General features: G+C 48.0%; 1 protein-coding gene and 1 non-coding gene across 13 annotated transcripts in view; one reads left to right on the forward strand and one right to left on the reverse strand.

The window, feature by feature from the left end:
- Positions 1-12,864, forward strand: part of CUX1 (cut like homeobox 1) — a 360,547-nt gene that overhangs the window by 123,925 nt on the left and 223,758 nt on the right. The window lies entirely within an intron of this gene.
- On the reverse strand, positions 1,719-1,790 carry TRNAS-GGA. Its single transcript has one exon. It is a non-coding gene; the product is annotated as a tRNA-Ser (tRNA).

Consider the following 12,864-nt stretch of genomic DNA (forward strand, 5'->3'; position numbering starts at 1 on the left):
TTTCGAATGCCATTGTTCTTTTTAAGAGAATAGGTTTGTCATTTTAATAAGACTTGAATGCCATCGAGACGCCTTGAATTGGCACAGTCGCTTTGTAACAGCGCGGTCCCTTGAAACGAACTTAAGGGAGCGTTTTACGACTGCCTGGTCAGCTCGAAGCTTCTTCTGCCCTGGACCGCAGTCTCTAACTGTGTTTACCCGAATGTTCTTTTCAGTTGCATTGGTCACCGTCTTTTTAACTTAGAGCGAGGTTCATTGTGTTTTTCTTGCCCCACTCCAGGTTTTACTAATGAGATTCATTTTGTAAAGGAGAATTGGAAATTAATTGGATGATTAATTGTGAGATTCTTACTCTTATCAAGGAAAGCTCTAGAAGTCCTGGCTTCAGATAAAACTCGTAATGAGCCCTTAATATTCCTTTTTTTTTTTTAATTTGTTATTTTTAAGAGCCTGATCATGTAAAGAGAATTCAGTGAGATGGAAAAAAATTTTTTTTCCTGTGCATTTGCCATAACTTTAATTCCATTGTAAGTCCATGCGTTGTTGGTAACAGAATATAGCGTATGGAGTCAGAAGACCCGTCCTTCCCTCACGATGCCCCTGGCTGGCCAGTCACTGTGCCCCGTGACAGAAGATGAGCTCAGCTAAGGTCTTCCCGTGTCATGGGGCCTGAGCTCTGCGGCTGCCTGGATGGAGGGGTGAGGGAGGACGGGGCTTCTGGCTGGGGCTGTTGTGGGTGGTGCCACCAGTGAGAATCCAAGAGGGATTAGTTGGGGAGGGGTGATGAAGAATGAGATTAAAACTTAGAAAGCATGAAATACTAGCGGGATGGTGTGTGCGTGCTCAGTCTCTCAGTCGTGTCCGACTGTTTGCAACCCCATGGACTAGTAGCCCACCAGGCTCCTCTGTCCATGGAATTTCCCAGACAAGAATACTGGAATGAGTTGTCATTTCCTTCTCCAATGGTTCTTCCCCGCCAGGGGTCGAACCTGAGTCTCTTGCCACTCCTGCATTGGCAGGGGGATTCTTTACCACTGAGCCACCTGGGAAGCCCAGTGGGATAGTAGGTAGAGATCTGCAGAAATGGGCTTCTCAGATAGGTCAGTGGGTAAAGAATCTGCCTGAAGTGCAGGAGACGTGGGCTTGATCCCTGGGTCGGGAAGATCCTGGAGAAGGAAATGGCAACCCACTCAAGCATTTTTTCCTGGGAAATCCCAGGGACAGAGGACCTGTCGGGCTACAGTCCATAGGGTCACAGAGAGTTGGACACAGCTGAAGCAACTGAGCACACACACTGCAGAGATAGAGGTGTTTCCGGGATGCCTCCAAGCGGGGGTGCCCAGCAGACAGCCTGGCCCTCAGGAGAATGGTGTTGATATGGCAGTCACCGACCTGGAGTCAGGTCCCATCTCTGTGCCCCTGCTGCCTCTGGAAGTGTGATCATGGGAAAACCATTTAACCTCTAATCTTTGGTTTTCTTTTTCTGTCATGTAGACAGAAAAAGAATCCTTTTTGAGGTTGCTGTGAGGCTTGAATGAGCTAAATGCATGCAAAAAGTGCTTTATAAACTCTAAAGAAAAAGAAAGTGAAAGTGAAGTCGCTCAGTCATGTCCAACTCTTTGCGACCCCATGGACTGTAGCCTACTAGGCTCCTCCCTCCATGGGATTCTCCAGGCAAGAGTACCAGAGTGGGTTGCCATTTCCTTCTCCATGGGATCTTCCCAACCCAGGGATCGAACCCGGGTCTCCCGCATTCCAGGCAGACGCTTTAACCTCTGAGCCACCAGGGAAGCCCTTATAAACTCTAAGCTAGGTATAAATATCAGTTATGATTGTTATTGGAGAAGGAAATGGCAACCCACTCCGCTATTCCTGCCTAGGAAATCCTATGGACAGAGGAGTCTGGTGGACTACGGTCCATGGGGTTGCAAAGAGTCGGACTCGACTGAGCTACTAACACACACATGATTGTTGTTATCATTTTTACATTAGAATGGAATCTACACAAACCATTTGGGAAGCGTCGCCCCTACCCCCACATGGGGCCTTGCAGCGCATATGTGATTGCCTGTTTGTTCAGTTGTTTGCTCATTCAGTCACAATATTGATCAGTATTATATTAGAACTAAAGCAGTATATTTTGAAAAGCAACCAGGAGTAGCCACTCTCTAAAGTGTTATACAAGCATTAAAAATTTGTTTGCAGAGAGCGTGTAGTGTCTGGGCAGGCTTCAACAAAGCAGGCAGCTTAGGAAGTATAGAGAGTGTATTATTACAATTATAAAAGAAATGCACAGAAAAAAATACTGGAAGCAACTATGCCAAAATAGTAAGTGGGTACCTCAGGGCGTGGGACTTGGAGTAATTTTTCTTCTTTATTATACTTTTCTTTGCTTTAAGCATACATTGCCATGGCCTTCCATTACTCTGTAATCAGAAAGATAAATTCATGAACAATAACAGCAGCACCTCACCACCCGCTCTCCAGTACAGGTAGGAATTAGATGTCTGACGAACTGAAAGGACAAATGTATTGATTTCATCTTTTTAATATTTTCCTGGTTCATCTTGCCTTCAACAGTCTTCCTCATCTGGCAGAGAAAACGGAACTCTGACTGCACAGAAACCAAACCAAACTATCGCTGAGCAGAGTCTCGAATTGCTCAGCCCTGTTGGGACCTCCTGCTTAAATTTTTTTTATGATAAAATTTGATCTTGACTTCTGCTAAAGCTATTGTGTATAAATCTTGCATTTCTACTTAGTGAATGGATTTGGCAGCCTGTAGAGGCCAGAGATAACGAATTGTTATGTATCTTCCATTTGGCCCGTGTGAGCCATGAAATCGGGTTTGCAGGCGTGTGTAAGTGGATGCATTTGTGTGTGCCCTGGCACGCGTAAGAAGATGGGAGAAGCGTGCTGAGTGTTCTTTTCTGGGAGAAATGGGTTTCTCCACCCCTTTCCTCATTCTTGACCCCTCCCTTTCATTATAAGGATTAGTCATCAATTTCATATTTCTTATTCGGCCTGAGGCGCTTACTGTTTAAGTGTAGCTGTGATTGCTGCCTCTTTCCTGCCCTTGGGGTCTCCCTCTTCGCCCCTGCTAGGGCTCTTGCCCCTGCTTGGCTGTCGCCCTCTATATCTTGTGGTTTCTCCCAGCGCCTGCTGTGCTATCACCTGCCACCCTCTCTAAAACCACCCTGTTCTCTCAAAGGAAAATTCCCCCAATTCTAGTTCCAGAAAGTATGCTGTCCATCTGTACTTGGCTAGCCAGTCCTCCTTTTAACTGGAATTTTGCTGCTAATTGGGTTGGGGGAAGAATCACATTGGTCAACTGCTCATCCACCCTCAAAGTGGGGAGTCTGGCCCTGCCACTTACTATTTGACCTTTGGCAAGCACTTAACCCCTCTGTGTCTTGGCCATCTCAGCTATGAATAATGCCCCCTCGTCAGGTTGTTACGAGAATTAGCTGAGTTAATACAAATAAAGTCCTCAGCACAGTAGCTGGTGCCTGGTACGTGCCCAGTGCTTGTTGGTATTATTACTTCTGTCGTTGTCATTGCTGGTGCTGGCTTAGGGCACAGATGGCTCGAAACACACCTGGCCTCTAAGAAGTCAAAGGAGAGACTGTCAGCTTTGTTCCATCCGGTTCCCGTTCTCTTTTGCCATCATCCTCTTTTGATCACAAACACACCGCCTGCGTCCAGAAGCCATGGCTCCCAGGACACACAGCGCAGCACAGCTACAAGCGATTGTGGTGACTTTGCCCAGACTTGGGGTCCAGCACTCAGACCCCAGGGCTTTCGGGCCGTCTGCAGGCAGTGGACTGGCGCTGTCAGAGCCACAGCGGCCCACCCGCCCACCCTGTCTGACTGCAGGCCTCCCATGGAGGACAGTTTTATTTGGATCAGAGCATAAAAGCAATCTCTTTCCTATAGCCTCGTAATAAAACAGAAGGCTCGAGGAACAGGAGGGGAGGGAGCCTTTCCCTTCCCAACACGTGTGTGTGTGTTGAGTTTAATGGTGATGGCATGTGGATATATGTGTGCATGTGTGTGAGTGGTTTAGTGGTGTTTGGGTGTGTGTGTAAAGTTTGATGGTGATGTAGGATGTGTGTGTGCATGTGTGGTTTAATGGCATTTAAGCATACGTGTGGGTGTGTATAGGGGTTAATGGTAATGGGGTGTGTGTGGTTTAATGGTATTTGGGATATGGGTGTGTGTAGGGTTTAATGATGATGGTGTATGTCGTTTGATGGTGGTGTGGTATGAGGTTGAGTGGTATTTAGGTATACGTGTGTGTGTGTGTTAACTTTAACGGTGATGTTGTGTTGTGGTTTAATGATGTGTGGGTGTGTGTTAGATCTGACAGTGATGATGGGGTTTCAGCTGAGCCCTCCCCACCTTTGCCACCACCACACCTTCTGTTCTGTATCCAGCCCACCTCAGAGAGCACCTGAGGGCACTGAACCCATCTGCAGCCAAAGAGAATCTCCGTTCCCATGCTTTGCCTCTTCAGGCCCTGGGAGAGAGCGGGTCTGTGTGTGAGGAATCATATCTTCCTCACACAGCAGCGCGCGGTTAGGGCTACTCTCCCGACTCAGCTTTGTGGATCCCACCTGAAGAGCCTCGCCATCAGCCACTCCCCCCACATGAGCCTGCAACAATGGACTTGGGTTCAAGTTCATGGGAACGGACATCCGTGCTGTGTCCACAGTGACTACGCAGTGGGCCCCGATGAGCCATCAGTTACAAGTGGACTCCACAGAGAATTCAGCTTTAATGCATCACAAATATGACGTATCTAAAACAGATCTGTTGGGACATAATAAAAATTAGATATTTGATCATGTGGGATGCCGTCTTCAAGTTTTGAAGCCTTAGTAGTCTCAGATCCCCAGGAGGAGAAGAACTCTGTGTTCTTTGTGCAGTAAAGATGCAGAGTAATTCTTCCGGTTTTTAATGTGCTCGGGCTTCCCTAGTAGCTTAGATGGTAAAGCATTTGCCTGCAATACAGGAGACCCGGGTTTGATCCCTGGGTAGAGAAGGTCCCCTGGAGAGGGAAATGGTAACCCACTCCAGTATTCTTGCCTGGAGAATTCCAAGGACAGAGGGGCCTGGTGGACTACAGTCCATGTGGTTGTAAAGAGTCAGACACAACTGAGCAACTAAAACACACTGTTAATGTGCTCACACAATTGGGATTGGCCTTTTCAAAAGCGCCCTTCTCAGGCCGTGAGTGGCCCTGTCCGTGACCTTCACTGTGAGAGTCCAGAGAAGAAGGATATGTAGCACCGGGTTTTCTTGGGACGTTCTGGGTGTCGAAGAGGGTGCTTGGTCCTGTCCAGTGTGGGATGAAGGGCCAGCTCCCTTCATCCCTGGGTTTGCACTCAGCTCCAGCCCTTCCACTGAACGGTTGCCTCCCATGTCCTCAGCTGAAAAACTGGGGTGGGGTGGGGGCGGCAGGACGTTGTCGTGCACTTTTAATGAGTCCATGCAGGTAGATGTTTAGAACAGAGGGTGGCCTGGAGTGAGGGCACATAGACACCTGTTATGGTGTGGCAGAGGCTTGACGTGAGTCCTGCAGCGGCAGGATGCACCACTTGCCACTGAGATTTAGGAAGAAGCCAGGAGCCCAGGAGGCGCCTCTGGGTGCATCTCTTGTGTACACCAGCACGCTGGGTCCCAAATTGGTCCCCGCTCTTGCACCCACGGTGCTGGGCATGGGGCTGACCTGAGAACAGACATGTGGTTTTTAAGAAATAATGGGTTGGCCAACCCAGTTTAATATGGTATGTCTGTGAAAGGTAATGAGGGGCAGAATGGTTTTGAAACCCCCAAAATGATAGGTTAATTTCAACCAGAGGATTTGAGAAGATGATACTTGCGCTGCACCCTGCAGGGTGAGCTGCCCCAGTAGGCGTTGCTCCAGTCAGGGGCCATCATCCAGAGATGCTGACCAGGAAGCATGTCCTCGTCCACCCCGCCCCAGTTGATCTTGAGCCAGCAGGTCCCTGGGGCATAGACTGGGGCGTCCAGACTCAGGCAGGAGCCTCGCCGGTCACGCAGTGACCCAGTGCCATTGTCAGCGGGCTGTCCCTTCCCTCACCTCCTCCAGGTCTGCTGTCCCACCTCTCAGGCAGGTCTTTGATGGAGATCCCCCTGGGCCAGCAGGCTTTGTAGGGGCTGAGGACCTTGGTGGCTGGGGGCCTAGGCTAAACCATTAGGAGCAAGAGAGGCTCCCACTGGTGCCCACACCACCCTGGCTAGGACCGGAGCCCCTCTCACCTCCCACTTGCTGGCCCCACCTCCTGAGCCCAGCGTGGTCAACTCCATCCCCACTGAGCCCTGGAGGCCACGCTCAGTTCACCGCAGCTGGATTCATGGAGATTTCTCAGTCACCCATTCTTAGATCATGGGTGGCTAGTCTCACTCTTATTTTTTCCAGTTTTATTCTCAGAGGGTGAAAGCATACCTTCTTTGGTTTGGAGCTATCTTGACCTTGCTCCCTGTTTATCATTGGCTACTAGCATTTAAAGTAGGGAACATTCCAGAGGAAGGGAAATATAGTCTGCAGAGAATGGTGAGTTGTCCTCTATTGCTGGATTCCTGGGCATGGGGAAGACATAGGGTAATGGGTGTTATATGTTAGAAAAGCTCTTTATTGCTTTTGGAGGAAGAGAGGGAGGAGGAGGAGAGAGAAGGCAGTCGGGTGGGGGATGTCCCTGCGCAAGGCTGTCCAGGAAGGGAAGGCTTTCTGTGGGATGACTGTGCAGATGACTGGGGCCCGCCCTGCCCCTCCCCCACTGGGTGCCAGGGCCCCCACCCAGGTAGCACTTGCCCTCAGGCAGAGTTTGCATCCTTGGAAGGAACCAGAGAGGGAGAAGTAATGCGAGGGGAGGACCCCCGGGCCTGGGTTTATAAATGCCTTTCCCCTTAGAGCTGGCCTCACAGTCGTCAAGGTGACTGTCCTGAGTCTGTGAGTGTCTGATCTTTGCTCAGACATGCTTTTTTTCATGTCCTATTTGCCCTGAGCATCCCTGGTGACCAGAGACTGTGCTAGGTGATCAGAACCTGGTTTCTCTCTCATGCACGGCCGTGAGGTGGTCCAATCTGTGCCCCAGAAAGGCCACTCTGTGACAGCTGGCGATGAGCAGTGAGGGGCTTGCCAGACGTCACACAGCTGGTCACTGGCAGGGCCTGCCTGGCCGACACCCCAGTCCTGCCTGTCCTCTGGGGCCCCCCGGTGCTGCCACGTGCCCCAGCTCTGATATTCCAAAGCCTCTTCTGAAACACAGTTGAGAAGGGAGGGCACAGGGTCCATGGTGGCTGCTCCTGTGTCTCCCAGGGCTCGTTAGCCATTGCTCATGGGCCGTTTCCTGAGCAGCTACTCCATGCTGGCCTCGTGCCAAGATGTCCCCACCACGCGAGAGGGACTTGACAGGTCCATCCCAGCATCCACACCCAGTCCCAACTTGGGTCCCAGCTGCCTTTGTAAGGGCCTATTTGAAATCTTTTTCCATTTAACACATTTGAGACTTAGCTAAGTGTCTTTTTCAAACACTAATAAAGCCTTAACAGCTTCTGAAACACCGCACTAGACCTGAGAGTAGCTGACAATTTGGATTCTGTCTCCAGTGGGAAAGATTCGACACCGCAGGTTTTAGGAGCTTTTAAAAGCTTCTTGTTTGTGTAATGTTCATTGAACACAAATTCTTTTGCAAATAATGGTCTGCAACTGCTTTAAAGAAATAAACTCCACTTGCTTGGCTGGGGCATGTATCTGTCAATGGTATAACCACAAGCACACATTCTATTAGCTGAATTGTTTAATTAAACCACATCCCTGAAATGATCCGCGCCATATGAAGGGACAAAACAGGTACCGCACGTTCTGAAAGATATGTAAAGGGTCCCCAGAAACAAATAACCAGAATCCATCCTAGACAAGTCATTTCCTCTCTCTGGACCTGTTTCCTCATCTGTAAAATGAGGTAGCAGGCTTGGGACACCCACAAAATCCTTGGGGTAATGCAGTGTGAAGAGTCTCTGTTACTCGAAATATTTGTAATGCCTTAGTGTTTTATCCATCTCCCCCTCTCTGTCTTCCCTTGAAAATTAAACGGTTGGAGATTACTATATCCAATGCAGGTCAAAATATGAGAATTGGGGGACCAAGACTCTGGTCCATGTGGTTCTCCTGGCTTGGCCTTTGGTTTCAAAGTGGCTCAGAACCCTGAGCACGTGGGCGGAGGGGTCTTGAGAATCCTTCAGCATTTTCCAAGATGTCCCTGCTGCCCACATGGGAGGCAGAGCCGTGGAGAAGAGATCCAGGGGCTGTCCCAGCTCCGCAGCCCATCAGCTCTGCGGCCTTGGGTCTCCCTGTGTGTCCTTCCCCCGCCCCCTTCCTCGGGGGAGGCCAGGCCCCCTCATGGACCGGTGCTGAGAGCTCCCGGAGCTGGAGCCTGGGCTGTGAGAGGCAGCACCCAGCAGCTGACGGCTCTCGTCGCCCTTAGGTCAGACTGCTGGACCCAGTTTGAATAAATAGGCCCCCAGGTTTCCCTGAGCCTTAAACAAAGCTTGAGATTAGGTTAGGAAGGCCCCTCTCTGTTACAAACAGAAAAGTGACCAAATCATATTTTTGTAAATTTCACTCCCCCTCACCTTTTTTTTGGTAATAAAACTTGAATCCTCACTATAAAGCAAACTCTGATGTCAAGTTAGTCCTAAATTTTCAGCTCTTCCAACATGCAGGTTTATAGAATCCTATGCTTTTCGGTGGTTGAAAGGAACTTAAGATGTACCAGTTATTTCAAAGTTGTGAAGCAGAGACTAAAATAGTTTGAAGCTGAATTTTTAAGCCTCTTTTGGCCGGATCAAAGAAACCCAAACTTCTAAAAATACCAAATTAGCTTTTTAAGCACAGTTTCTATCTTTAGTTGAAAAATGTGTGCAGTGTGGGCTCCTGGAACCTCCTTAAATGTACCCATTGATATCAGCATTTACCTTGAAAAATGAGGTCTTTGGCCTGCGCTAATAATTAAGTCACTTTCTCGGCCCTTGACTTTCCCCCTCAGTGTCAGGATTCCACCACGTAGACAGAGCCTCCTCCCTTCCCTTTCTGACTTCAGCCCCCTGTCTTCTTGCGGTTTGTTGTGGTCCAAGTTATACTCTTGCAAACCACGATGAATAGAGGTGAGATTGAACTTTTGAGTTCCCATGTCAGAAATTAAAGTGGATATTCCTACTCAGGGCATAATCTGAAATGTTTGTGTTTGGTTGCAAATGTGTTATATGATGCTCTCTGTAGCAGATTGGCCTTTCTAATTGCTGAGCTTGTTAAAATTTAAATTGGTTTTCACTTTCTTAGCAAATGTTGACTGACAGTCACAGAAAATGGCCCAGAATCCTGGTGAGTGATGGGAGGCTGGGTGGCCTGGGGTAGGAAACTTGGGGCAGACCATTTGAAGTAGTTAGATTTGACTTTCAGTGCTTCCACGATGGCCAGAGCTCCAGGCCATACCCAGCTGGCCATGGGGAGCACAGGAGAGGCAACTCTTCCTGCTGTGGTCCTTGAGGGAAGCCCCATCTCAGAAACCGGCTTCACGTGGGCAGGCTAGACCTCAGCCAGGCAGGGGACAAGGGAAGCAGTGGACTACACATCCAGGGTGGTAGAGCCCAAGTTCCATGAGTAGGCCACAGTCCCCCAGGCCCCTCCTTGGGGTGTCGAGGTGCCCAGGACTGTCTAGGGACTTTGGGTGGGATCTCTGCCAGTTTTGTTAAGAGGAGAGGAGACAAGGGAACAGTACCAGGGAAAGGAGGAGAAATGACTTTTTTTTTCTTTTTTTTTAAATTTATTTATTTTAATAGGAGGCTAATTACTTTACAATATTGTAGTGGTTTTTGCCATGAAGTGACTTTTCTTAAACCCCAACTTGGTGCCAGACACCAGGCTGAACATGTTCACACGCATCAGATAATTTTATCCTCACAGGATCCGTGAAAAGATACTTTCCCATTTTGCATCTAAGGTAACTGAGGCTCAGAGAGTTTCCTGACCTGCCCGGGGTGGTGTAGCCAGTAAGTGGAAGTGTTAGTCGCTTAGTCGTGTCTAATGCTTTGTGACTCCCTGGACTGTGGCCCACCAGGTTCCTCTGTCCATGGGATTTCCCAGGCAAGAATACTGGAGTGGGTTGCTATTGCTTTCTCCAGGGGATCTTTTCAACCAAGGGATTGAACCCGAGGCTCTCTCAACTCCTCCCCCATCAAGCCAACACCAGACTGCAGCCTGTGGATGGGAGAGTTGGGAATGGAAGGAGTAAGTTCTTTTTGCTTTGGCCACTCAAATTAGGATTGATATACCCACTGAAGGGCTTCCCAGGTGGTGCTAGTGGTAAAGAACCCTTCTGCCAGTGCCGGAGACATAAGAGAAGTGGGTTCGATCCTTGAGTCAGGAAGATCCCCTGGAGGAGGGCATGGCCACCCACTCCAGTATTCTTGCCTGGAGAATCCCATGGACAGAGAAGCCTGGCGGGCTACAGTCCATAGGATTGCAAAGAGTTGGACACGACTGATACAACTTAGCATGCACATGTACCTACAGAAAGATGTGCACTTCGTTAAGTATACACTCAAATCAAGTTTCCCAAACTGAACTCATCCATGTACTGACACCCAGATCAAGAGAATTACCAGCATCTTCAGAAACCCCTCTTGAGGTCCCCAGCACTGGAAAAAGCTTTAAAGAAAGAAGGAAAGGAAAGCAACACTTGATAGTTAGCTTTTATGGGACAGGCTGTGTGCACCCTCTCTACCATGCCCCAGATCCTCTTTAGAGAGGTCAGGAAGTGGACCCAGAAGAGGACAAGTGGCTTGACCAAAGCCTAGCCACAGCGCCTGGTCCCCTCAAATCCACACATAGTACACTTTGATCTCCACCCTGCCCCTGCCTTTCATTCTCTCTCTGTCTTTTACACATTGTTAGGAAGTGGGATAGCATATTAATATTTCCAAAACTTCTTATGAAATTGGAAGTGTTGTGCAGTGATGAAGATAGAAACTAGGAAACAAGAGCTTTTAATCCCAGCTTACAGGAAATTCTAACTAGTAGGAAATCTAATTCAGGCCGTCCTGGGAAACGTCACACACTCAGAGATGAAAGTCAGCTAAATTGGGATCTAATTCTATAATCTAAATATAGATGTAGATATATTACAGGTTGGCCTTTTCCGCTTGGGAGAGGATCATTCACTCTAAAAAGTACCTTTTGTGTCAGAGCGTGGCTGGCCAGGGCGACAGTACAAAAAGGCAAGGAGGGACTTTGACTTTTTCATTCCTTAGTCTTCATTGTCTTAAATTTCATAAGAAGAATGTATTGGTACATTACACGTGTAGTACATGAATTTAACAGGCCAAAGGGAAGACTTTACAGAGCGTCTTCCAAGTGGACAGGAGTTTTGCGTGTAGCGTTTGCCTTTTCTACCACGGTGACCGTGGACCGTGAAGGTGCCAGCTACCGTCATCCATCCCGGGGACACAGAGGCCCTGTGTCAGAGGTTGACTAGCTCATTGGCCTTTGTGTGGCAAGGGTTCTTTTATTTTAAATACGTTTGATTACAGAATAAACATGCCTGTAAAAGTTCAACCATTGAAGACGTGCAAGACGTAAAATGTAAAATTCCACCAGCCCCCTCCCCCCGCCCCCATCAAATTGGGCTTCTCTGGTAGCTCAGCTGGTAAAGAATCCACCAGCAATGCGGGATACTTGGGTTCAATCCCTGGGTTTTGAAGATCCCCTGGGGAAGGGAAAGGCTACCCACTTCAGTATTCTGGCCTGAAGAATTCCACGGGCTATATAGTCCATGGGGTCGCAGAGTCGGACTTTGATTTTCCCATCAAATTTCAGCGGTAACCACTGTTAACTTACATAGTATGTAATTTTTTATTTATTTGTTTTTCTTTTTTCTTGGTTGCACCACTTGCAAGATCTAAGATACCCAACTAGGGATTGACCCCAGGTCATCAGCAATGAAAGCGCAGAGTCCTAACTGCTGGACCAGTAATTTGTAATTGTTTTGATTCTTGTTTTTCCCTATTACAACCTAAGGGTGGGCATATGCTCTCTGTCTTATTAACTGACGTATCTCAAGCATGGAGAATGGTATTCTTCTTGAAGTAGGTGGCTCGTCAATGTCTGTGGGGTGTGTGGACACTTCGGCAGATGTCTGCACGAGTCCCTGACCATTCATGCAAGAGTTATTGCAGAACAGATTCTTAGGCGTGGTGTTGCCGGGCCAAAGGGTATGTGCGTGTTTTCCTTTCCTGGTTCTGCCAATTTAGCATCCCAAATGGCAGCTCACTTGTCACTCAGTCTTCCTTGGGGGACAGAAAGGACAGAGGGACTGTCCTTTTCCTCACCAACACTGAGTAAGTTAGTTACTGAATCTTCCACTGGTTTTTTAAAAAAGTGTATATTCCTTTAAATTCAGACTTCCTCAATCAACAGTGAAATTCAACGTCTTTTAGTATATTTATTAGCCAGTAGTGTCTCTTGTGTAAATTGTCGACGTCCTTTGCTAGTTTTTTTTACTGGGTTGCTTGCCTCATCTTCTTGGTTCTGCTGGGTTTTTTGTGCATGTAGTAATAATTCTTTCTCTCTTATGTGTTGCAGATATTTCCCCCAAATCTGTCATCTGTCTTGCAAATATAAACATGTCTTTCTACATCCATTATCTTATAGTATTAAGGTTTTCATTTGGCTTTTTTCCCTCTGACAGCAGTGTTGTGTATACGGTTTGAGGTTTGGGATCTAACAGTTTTCCCCTAGATGAATAGTAATTTCCTTCGTGCAGTATTCTTTTTAATACT

The sequence above is a fragment of the Bubalus bubalis genome, chromosome 24, assembly GCF_019923935.1.
Source record: "Bubalus bubalis isolate 160015118507 breed Murrah chromosome 24, NDDB_SH_1, whole genome shotgun sequence".
Taxonomy (NCBI): Eukaryota; Metazoa; Chordata; class Mammalia; order Artiodactyla; family Bovidae; genus Bubalus; species Bubalus bubalis.